The following is a 10240-nucleotide window of genomic DNA, read 5'->3' on the forward strand; positions in this document are numbered from 1 at the left end:
TTTGCTGGGATCCCTGGATGGCGCAGCGGTTTAGCGCCTGCCTTTGGCCCGGGGCGTGATCCTGGAGACCCGGGATCGAATCCCACGTCGGGCTCCCGGTGCATGGAGCCTGCTTCTCCCTCTGTCTATGTCTCTGCTTCTCTATCTCTCTCTCCGTGTGACTATCATAAATAAATAAAAAATATTAAAAAAAAAAAACTACCTTTGCTGTATTCCATAACTTTGGGCATATTATATTTCTATTTTCACTTATCCCAAGATGTTTTTTAACTTCTGTTTGATTTCTTCTTGGCCCATTGGTTGTTCAGTAACACGGGTTTAATCTACACATATTTGTGAATTTCGGTTTCTGGTTTATACCACAGTGGTCAGGAAAGATACTTAGAATAATTTCAATCCTCCTAAATTTATTAAGACTTCTTTTCAGGACTCACATATGATCCATCCTTGAAAAGGTTCCCTGTGTGTTTGAGAAGAAAATATGTTCTGCTGCTTTTGGACGGAATGTTCTATAAATGCCTAAGTCCATCTGATCTAACATGTCATTTAAGTCCAGTGTTTCCTTATTAATTTTCTGTCTGGATGATCTATTCATTGAAAAAAAGTGGGGTGTTAAAGTATTAACACCCGCTTCTCCCTTTTGTTTGTTTTATATATTTAGTTGTTCCTATGTTGGATGTATCAACATTTACAAATGTTATGTCCTCTTGTTGGATCAACTCATTATCATTATATAATGTCCTTTTATGTCTCTTATTCTATTTTTTGTCTTAAATTCTGTTTTGTATGATATAAATATAACTACTCCAGCTCTTTTTTGGGTTTCATTTGCATGGAAGATCTTTTTCCATCTCTTCGTGTTGGTTTGTGTGGGTACTTACAGGTGAAGTGACTCTCTTGTAGGCAGCGTATAGTTGGATTTTGTTTTTATTCATTCAGCCACTCTCTACCTTTTCACTGATGAGTTCAATCTATTTTCATTTGGAGCTATTATTGGTATGTAGGAACTTACTCGTACCATCTTAATCGCTTTCTGATGGTTTTGTCTTACCATTGTTTCTTTTTCTGTCTGTTTCTGCCTGCCTTTCTAAATTGGTAATTTTCTAGCGGTATGCTCTGTTTGCTTTTTTTATCTTTTGTGAATCTACTCTGGGTCTTTGCTTTGTAGTTACCATAAAGTTTACATAAAATATTTCATAGATAAAACAGTCCATTTTAAACAGAGAGCTTAAACTTTAATTTCCTACAAAAGCGTCATACTTTTACTCCCCCATTATATATTTTTGATGTATTATTTACCTCTTTTTATATTATGCATTTAACAAATTATAGTAGCTCTAATTATTTTTAATACTCTTCCCCTAGTGACGACAAACTCTCTCAGCTTTCGTTTGTCTGGGAAAGTATTTATTTTCCTATTTGTATTCGAGGGATAACTTTGTTGGATAGAATGTTCTTACCTAGCATTTTTGTTTTCTTTCAATGTGCTGAACAGGTCATTCCACTCTCCTCCAGCGTGCAGGATTTCTACTGTGTAATCTGCAGGGAGCCTAATGGGGGATTCTAAGTTTCAATATTTCTTTCCTCCAGCTGCTATTAAGATATTCTCCTTAACTCTGATTTTTGACAGTTTCATTTTTTTGTGTCCTGGAGGTTTTTTGAATTGAGGTTAATAGGATGATCTGTTAACTTTGTGAACTTGGATGTCCAAGTCTCTTTTTCAGGTTTGGGACATTCTCAACTATTATTTCCTTAAATAAACTTTCTGACCCTTACTTCCTCACTTCCACTTCTGGAACCCTAATATTCTAATTTTTTAATAGAGTCCTATACAACCCATACACTTTCCTTGGTCTTTTTCATTATTTATTTTTCTTTGTTCTGCCCAACTTTTTTCAAATTTCCTATCCTCTAGCTTACTTATTCTGTCTTCCTTTTGTTCTATTCTGAATTATTTTTCATCCATTGAATTCTTCAGCTCCAAATATTTTTTCTTTATGATTTCTATCTCTTTGGTAAACATCTAATTTCATTCATATTTTTTTCTGATTTCATTGAATTGATCTTCTGAGTTTTTTTATAGCTCACTGAATTTCTTTAAAACAGCTATTTTGATTTCTTTATCAGTGAGTTCTCAAACTTCTGTGCCTTTGGGTTCAGTTATAGGAGAATTAGTGTTATCTTTTTGTAATAACAAAAGAATAACAAAGAATAATGTTTCTTTGATTTTTTGTGTGTTTCCTGTAGTTTTGTGTTATTGCTTTTGCATTGACAAACATCAGACACTTCCTCATATCTTTACTAATTGCCTTCAGATTAGATACACTATCAATTGGTGCTGTAATATTTGGGTGTTTCTCTGCATTTTGGTTTTTCCAAAAGGTTGTGCTATAGCTTATGTTTGTGGTTTCTCCATTACCCACAGATGTTGTTCTTTTTTTTTTTTTTTTCTAATTGCACTCCATTTACTGGACTTGGTTTTGCCATTACACTCAGGAGCACACACAGGAAGCCAGCCATAGAGCGGAGGAAGGTGTGAATTTAGCACCAGGGAGTTGGAGGTGCTTTGGACCTGGTGGAGAGATCCTCAGGTGAGGAACTCTCAAAGACTCATGTGGAAACTTGATGCAGTCAACAGGAACCATGACCCCTTCTTTTTGTTATTCCTATTTGCCTCTTTCCTGATCTCCTCCCTTGCCCCAGTCATGGAGGTCCCACCTAGTACTGAGTGATTCTGGAAGGATCTTTTTCAGGATCTTTTTCAGCCATATCCCACTTAATGAGGGTAACCAGCCCCTCACTTACCACTATCCTTTCTCCCCAAGGGAAAGGTCACCATTGGCTGGACACCTCAGCCCAAGGCAGAGTTGGCTTGGGGGTAGGGAGGGACAGTGCAGGAAAAATTCTCCTTACCATCTTCCCTTGGGGAGACTCTTGCAAATGCTATCTGGCCTGTGGATATCTGCCCCAGGTCAGAATCTCCAGGTTTGTTCCCTGGAATGAGAAAAGTTGAGGCAACTTCTCAGGCACTGCTGGTTCCATAGCCAACACTGAGGTCTGTCTGCCTATTACCAGATGCACATGTGGGCAACACTTAATCCAAATCCCCTGGCATATGATACTGGATCCCACAACTCCCAAGATACCTCTGTATGTGGACAGATCTTTTGTTTGTTGTTAAAAGGGGAAGACAAAAAGGAGGAACATCTTGCCACTATGATGCTAATATTACTCCCCTTCTATCCTTTATCATTTTCTGTTGCATTTGCATTTAATACAGAGAGATCCTAAAAGAAAAGTCTATGGGGGGGGAGGGTCACAAGATTTATAATAAGAATATGTGAGACTCACTCTCTGATTCCAACAAATTCCAATTTTGTGACTTTAGGCAAGTTCCTTAAATAATACTCAGCTTCGGTTTCTCATCTGTAAATGTAAATAATGTATACTTTTAAGAGCTGTGGGGAGAATTGAATAAAACATCTGTAAAGCACCTTGTCTATAATAGATACCCAACAAATGCTCGCATGTATTTTTCCTTCTTTCTTTCCTACTGTCTTTTCTCTCCTTTCAGTAAATATAATAACTTCTCACCTACTTTATAGCTACTTTTAGAATATGAACAACATGGTTAATTGACAGAAAACCTAAATTAAAAGCATTTTTGCTAATATCCAACAATTTTCATTCACTTATAACTCTAATATCAGTCTTGCTACAGAGAATATTTATATATCTCAAATGGTTGTGAGAATAAGGTGAGCACCTTCAAAATACTATTAGCTCTTTGAAGCATCCTGGTGTCTGGCATTAATTAGTAATCAATAAATATTTGTTTAAAAATGCTATTAAAGGCTTAATGAACAAATGAAAATAAATGTGTTTGGTAAATTTTATTTCCCAAATGCACACAAATGTTCATCAATTCTCTAAAAGTCAAAAAGTAAATCAATTTGGATGAGTCTTCCTATCTGTTCCCTTTTGGTTTGACTTGAATAAGTTTATGGAAAATGAAACGTTATCTTAAATTACACACACAGTTTCAAAGGAGAAGACCTATCACTAATAAAATAAATCTTTAAGCCCCATTCTGAGAACATAATTGTGTTTTTCCATTTATCAGTACAAGAATATTTAAACAGAATATGAATTGCTAGAAGACTACCTAATGCTTGGCTGTGAGTACAAAGCACCGGGACTCTCAACACAGGGCTGGCTTTACTCTGGGGCTGATCATCTCAGCCCTCCTGCCTCTCCCTCTAGGTGAGCACTGCTTGGCCACAGCTTCCAGATGTTTTCACAAGCCCTTCTGGTCAGATGGGGCCCCAGGAGCCACGGTGGGCAGGGCTGTGTCTCAGCTGCTTGCCTAGGTATCGGCAAATCAAGCTGTAGAGCCAGAAAAAATGCTCATTTAAGAATCCAATGAGGTCGATCTAAACTTCCTGATCAGCACCCCCAGCTTGGTTCTGCAGATGAGCAAAACCACAGGTTGGGATCAGTACTTGGGCCCTGCCTGGGCTTGGTCCTGCCAAGATCCATGTACTGGTCACAAGTACGCGTGTACTGGTCCCTCCCTCTTCTCCATCATAGTCAGGTTCTCACTGGTTGAGACCCATAGATTTCCCTGCAATCCCTCTGGTGTATCCGAGTAGGGACTCCCATAAAATGACTAAGGGATGCTGGTTGTCCCCACTGGGTTTTCTTTTCCACTGGAGGGATGGGGAGCAAGGGGAGAACTCTGAGTGGTGCTCTGCTGTCTGGAGAGGGCAATGTGGTCCATGCGCACTTCTCTCACCCTCTTAATGCAATCTGTCTTGGTGTCTGTGGTGCAGGGGACGCTTCTGCCTCTCCCCCATGTCCTGAGATCCTCCAATGGTGTCCTGTGCATGAATACTTATTAATTGTTCTTTTCGTGTCGGGGGTGGGCAGCAAAGTCAGGAATGACCTATAGCACCATCTTGGTGATGTCACTCTCCCAATGCTTGACTCATAGTTATAAAATCAGAATTCTATTAGATTAAATCATATCTACCACAATAGCTTCATAAATGTCATCGATGTTCCTGTTACGTTTTTGAGTATAAGAATACTCAAAAGAATACTTATAGCAATAAGAATTGCTATATTCTACTCTTCCTGGCAAAAAAAAAAAAAAAAAAAAAAAACCTTAGAAACCCAATAACATCATTGCATGTGAAAATTTTAATCTGATTGTCAAGTGTCTTCCTTTACTGGGAGGGGGAGGAAGAGGAGGAAGGGGAGGAGAAGAAGGCAGCTAGTAGACAGTGATAATAAAACATAATGTCTTTAGATCCAAGAGGGCACAGAATAATGTTCCTGGGGACAATGATAGCTACTCTCTTACAAATTGTTCTTTGAACTTGCAAGATTAACCTTGTCCTCAGAACCAGGTCCCTTAAGTACTGAAACAACTACTCCATGACTCAAAGAAAGTTAGTGGCAAGGATTATTAGGAGGGTTTCAAAGTATATTTTTTAAACAAGGAATAAGTGAGGGTTTTTTTTTTTTACAAGTACAATAATCAGCAGTCTAATAGGTTATCTGTAAAACTAAATTTAAAAATTAATATTGCAGAAATGGAGACTTTTTTTGAACTGACAACTAAGTTGGAGGCTTGAAAGAAAACTATTGATACAACATTTGTCATTAGATTTTTTTTTTTTTGTCATTAGATTTCTAAAAACAAATGAAACCTTGGCAAACTGCCTGATAGCCACAAACTACACGTGTGTAAGACCAAGAAAAGGCTTTAACATTTAGGGTGAACAGATCAGGTTACCAACTACTAACCTCAAGGAATTATTTTTGAAGTTTCTCAGGACGGGGGCAGGGGAAGAAATAGTATACTATTGACTGTCACCATCAGACCTAGAGCTCTGAGTATAAGCACTCCACCCACACACAGCTGCATGGCCCAATTTAAGCATGTGATCTTCACAGGGAAAAGTTGGAAAAAAACAGAGTCAGAGATTGCACAAGTCAGGAGATTTTTGCCAAAGTGCTCCCTAGTTTCCCTGAGACACCCTGGACCTGGCTCTTAGACATGCTGAAAGGGCTTTCCTTGATCTCCACCAAGCCAGAAGCAGGGCCTCTCTAGCAGCCAATTGATTCTCCTGGGTCAGTTAAACCCAAGTTGAACAGCCTCGTAACATCTGGGCTGCAGCAGAGAAAGACTCTTCTTCTCTTTGTTGCTGTGTCCAGCATCAGCCCAGCACAAAATTAAACTAGCTAAATAATGCTGTCTATCTTTTGATATTTCCATGTGTAATTTTCCCAAATAAAAATAATTCAGAGTTTGGTTTTTGATCAAGCTGTGTTAGTAGGCTTCTTTATATTTATATATAATTAGATATTTTTATATATTTTATATATTATATATATATATATAGCAGTTTATCAAAAACAATTCCTTGTGAAAAAAATGAAAGATACTCATCCAATGGTAAACTATGTGGAATCATGGCCATAAATAAGAAAAATGGAATTTTCCAATGGTAAAAACCTGACAAAGTCAACACAACATTAAAGATAAATATAATTATTAAAAAATCATTATTACCTTCGTTATTCCATGAAGGTAAAAATAACCCTGTATTCCATGATATATCCTCTAAGGCAAAAAATAGTCAACTGCTTCAGTATATTTGATTTCTTAAAAATCTGGTCGTCAAGTCCATTCCCTTAAATAAAAAGAATGGCGAGGGGAGAACAAAAAGAAGCAAAATTTAGGGAAAAATAAAGTATGAAGCAATAATAAAATTTCCTTTAGTATCAGAGGCCCTATAGTAATGTTTCAGGGCATGATGGCAAGTACCTAAAGTGCAATGTGCTTTAGGACTTTGGTACTTGGTTCTTCACAAGCAATAGCCAGAGAAGACAATCAATGTATGACTATTGGTATTTTCCTGGGGTCTGAAAAGCAAAGTGCACAACCAGCATAGTTTTCCAACACAAATAGGTATATAGAGATCACATATGCCTTAGTGTGGTTTTAAGACATCCAAACAAAAAACATACTTTAAGACACTTGGGGGGGATTATTTTTACTTATTAACCCCAATTTTGTCTCAAACATGAGTTTTCTCTGTCTGTACTTTGGCAGGGGACCAGCTTAAAGGATGATAGATATTTTAAGCCTCTTTAACAGTCTACAGCATTTTCTGCTTGAATCCAAAGTAGAAATGGCTCCTACATTTGTACAGAACCATGACCCTTCCTATGCAACACCCCTGGAGACAATTAACTTAATGTTTTAATATTTAACACTTTATTCTAAGGACATGTGCATTATAACTGGTCCATTAAACCCAACAGTTGATCCACATGATATGGGTCTTCCTGGTCATGTAGATAAGAAGATATAAGATATAGGGAGACACTGTCCCTAGAGCAACCAGAGATTTGAAAGAGTCCAACTAAGATATTTGTGTATCCCATGCAAATGTTCACTGAATAAATAAATTATGGCTTGTTTAATCATGAAACCTTATGCAGCCATTTAAACGGAAGATTATAAAGAATACAAAAAAATGTGAAAATGTATGATGTAATATTGATTTATAAGAAAAAGTCAAACAGAATTACAAATATGTAAATGCATTTGTATGTATGTATGTGTGTATACACATTTGACTACAATCTTAAAAATGTACTGAAAAATATACATGGAGAGAAAATGAATCAAAACGCTGATAGAGGCTATGTCAAAGTTTAATACTATAGATTATTATTATTGTTTCATCTTCAAAAGTTTTTATAATTCACTTTGTGATCTTTTTTAAAAGAAGGGATTTGGAAATCATTTTGCAAAACTCTTCAGGTCATTTTCTTAATGAAGTTAATATGGTATTGGTAGGTATCACTCAAATACATCCACCATTAACAAATCCAATGTGATACACAAAACTACATTGGTAGATATGACTAGAATATGTCCACGACGACTCTTTAAAGCCAGATTCATCCCCCAATTAAAACTTACAACATAAAATCCATGAATGAAATGAGTTCTTTAGTTTCCAAAAGGCATGCATTCTTTATTTATGACAAAACTTTAGCCACAAAATGGAAATCCCCTTTCTTTTGATGTACGAGAATTAGAATTTTTATCATACAAAGCAGAGGGAAACAATTTTTAAGTTATTAAGAAATTGTCTAATTGTATGTTTTGAGAAATTGTGTCATTTCCTGACTTAACTATTTTTAATTTAACTGTCATTTTCCTATCAATAAAAAAATGGGTCATAATTCCAGAGTGAGGAAAGTAAAATGGCTACTCTCTAGTTTTAGAGGTTTAAGGATTTCTAAGTACTTTATAAGGCTGAAATCTAATAACACATCTCCAGTTCTGTCAGAAATATTATTAGCATAATATTCTCTTACCAGGGCCCTACCAGCTTTTAACCTGCTTGACACTTTTCCTGTATTTGTGCTCTGTTTAACACAAGCTAGCCCGCAGCTTCCTGTGTGATGGTGATAACATATGCCTGACTTTGTTGTTGGCTGCTGGAGTGAAAGGGAAGACAATGCCCTTTAACCTGTGAAGTAGAATAAAGCTTATCAGATCCTCCCCAGATATCATTAAAGGAAATGGGCTGAGAAGGCTGCCTCTGGTAGGAAACATATATTTTAGAAAACTGTCACTGCTAATCTTTTTTGTTATGGCACCAGAAAATCACTTCTATGAATTTCAGTCCTTCTAGACAATGAAACCCTACCCAGATAAACTGAAGAAAGTACCAAGAAAAGCATAACAGGCAATAAATTATCTTCTTGCAACCCCTATGGCAAATGCTCTTCACCAAAAGAATTAACTCACTATCATTGGAAATGGAGCCTGAAATCCATTAAGTGCTTAAAAGGTAAGAACTAATGCAAGATGGTATTAGACTTGTTCACAAAATACAAATATATAATATTACTTACATTTAAATTGCAACAGGTTTATTCCCAACTAAGTTTCTTCAGGTTCTCAGGAGGTTCAACCAGGTGGCATACTGACGGTCACACATTCACATCTTCTGGCCCCCTCCCCACCTCCACTTTCACATACACAAGAAAACTGTTAGACCCAATAAGCAAATGCAATAAAGCTGCAAGGTACAAAATCAACTTACCAAAATTAGTTGTGTTTCTGCACCCTGACAATAAGCCATCTGAAAGAAAATTAAGAAAACAATACTGTTCACAACAGTATGAAAAAAAATAAAATATTTAGGAATAAACTTACCAAGGAAGTGAAAGACTTGTATCCTGAAAACTACAAAGCATTGCTGAAAGAAGTCAAAGGAGACATAAGTAAATAGAGATCCCATGTTCATGGATTAGACGACATAACGATGTTAAAATGACTATACTACCCAAGGCAATCTATAGAAGCAGTGCAATCCCTTTCAAAACATCAATGGCATTTTTCCAGAAATAGAAAAAGTAATCCTAAAATCATATGGAACCACAAAAGACTCTAAAAAAACATAATCTTGAGAAAGAATAAAACTGGATGCCTCATACTTCATTATTTCAAAACCTACTATGGAGCTACAGTGATCAAACAGCCTAGTCCTGTATTTTTTTAAAGAAAGTAAAATAAATAAATAAATAAATAAAATAAAATAAAATAAAATAAATAAGAAAGTATCATAGTAAGTTTTTAATAGTGATTATATGTTGAACTGAATATTCTAAGATACTGAGTTAAGGAAAATTTTTACTCATTTCATCCTTCTTCAGACGAGATCGGGCGCATTCAGGGTGGTATGGCCGTAGACTCATTTCATCCTTCTTCATTTTTTAAAACATTCTTTTAGAAAATTAAAATCACATCCATGGCTTATGTTATATTTCTATTGGATGGTGCTGCTCTAAAGTAAAAGCTAGCAAATCATGCTTCGCAGGCCAAATCCTGCCTACTGCATCCTTTTGTATGGCCTGTGGACTAAGCAGAGTTTTTACATGTTTGAGTGGCTGACAATAAATCAAAAGAATAATGATTGGTGACACATGAAAATTGTATGAATTTGAATTTCAGTGTCCATAACAGCGTTTTATTGAAAAAGAGCCATAATCATTTGTTTCTAGATACCTATGGTGGTTTTTGCCCTCCCGCAACAGAGTTGAGACATTCCAACAGAGACAACCTGGCTCATGGAGGCAAATATATGACCAATGAAACAAAACATAAAAAAGAGCCTAGAAATAAATCCATACCTCAACTGATCTT

At 36.3% G+C, this 10240-nt stretch overlaps 1 long non-coding RNA gene across 1 annotated transcript; it reads right to left on the minus strand.

Moving 5' to 3' along the window:
- Positions 1 to 2912: 2912 nt before the first annotated feature.
- LOC140624421 (uncharacterized) lies at positions 2913 to 9178 on the minus strand. The gene is made up of 3 exons (XR_012023904.1): positions 9138 to 9178; positions 3352 to 3426; positions 2913 to 2994 (listed from the first exon to the last, which is right to left on the minus strand). It is a non-coding gene; the product is annotated as an uncharacterized lncRNA (long non-coding RNA).
- Positions 9179 to 10240: the final 1062 nt, after the last annotated feature.

This window comes from Canis lupus, chromosome 34, assembly GCF_048164855.1.
Source record: "Canis lupus baileyi chromosome 34, mCanLup2.hap1, whole genome shotgun sequence".
NCBI lineage: Eukaryota > Metazoa > Chordata > Mammalia > Carnivora > Canidae > Canis > Canis lupus.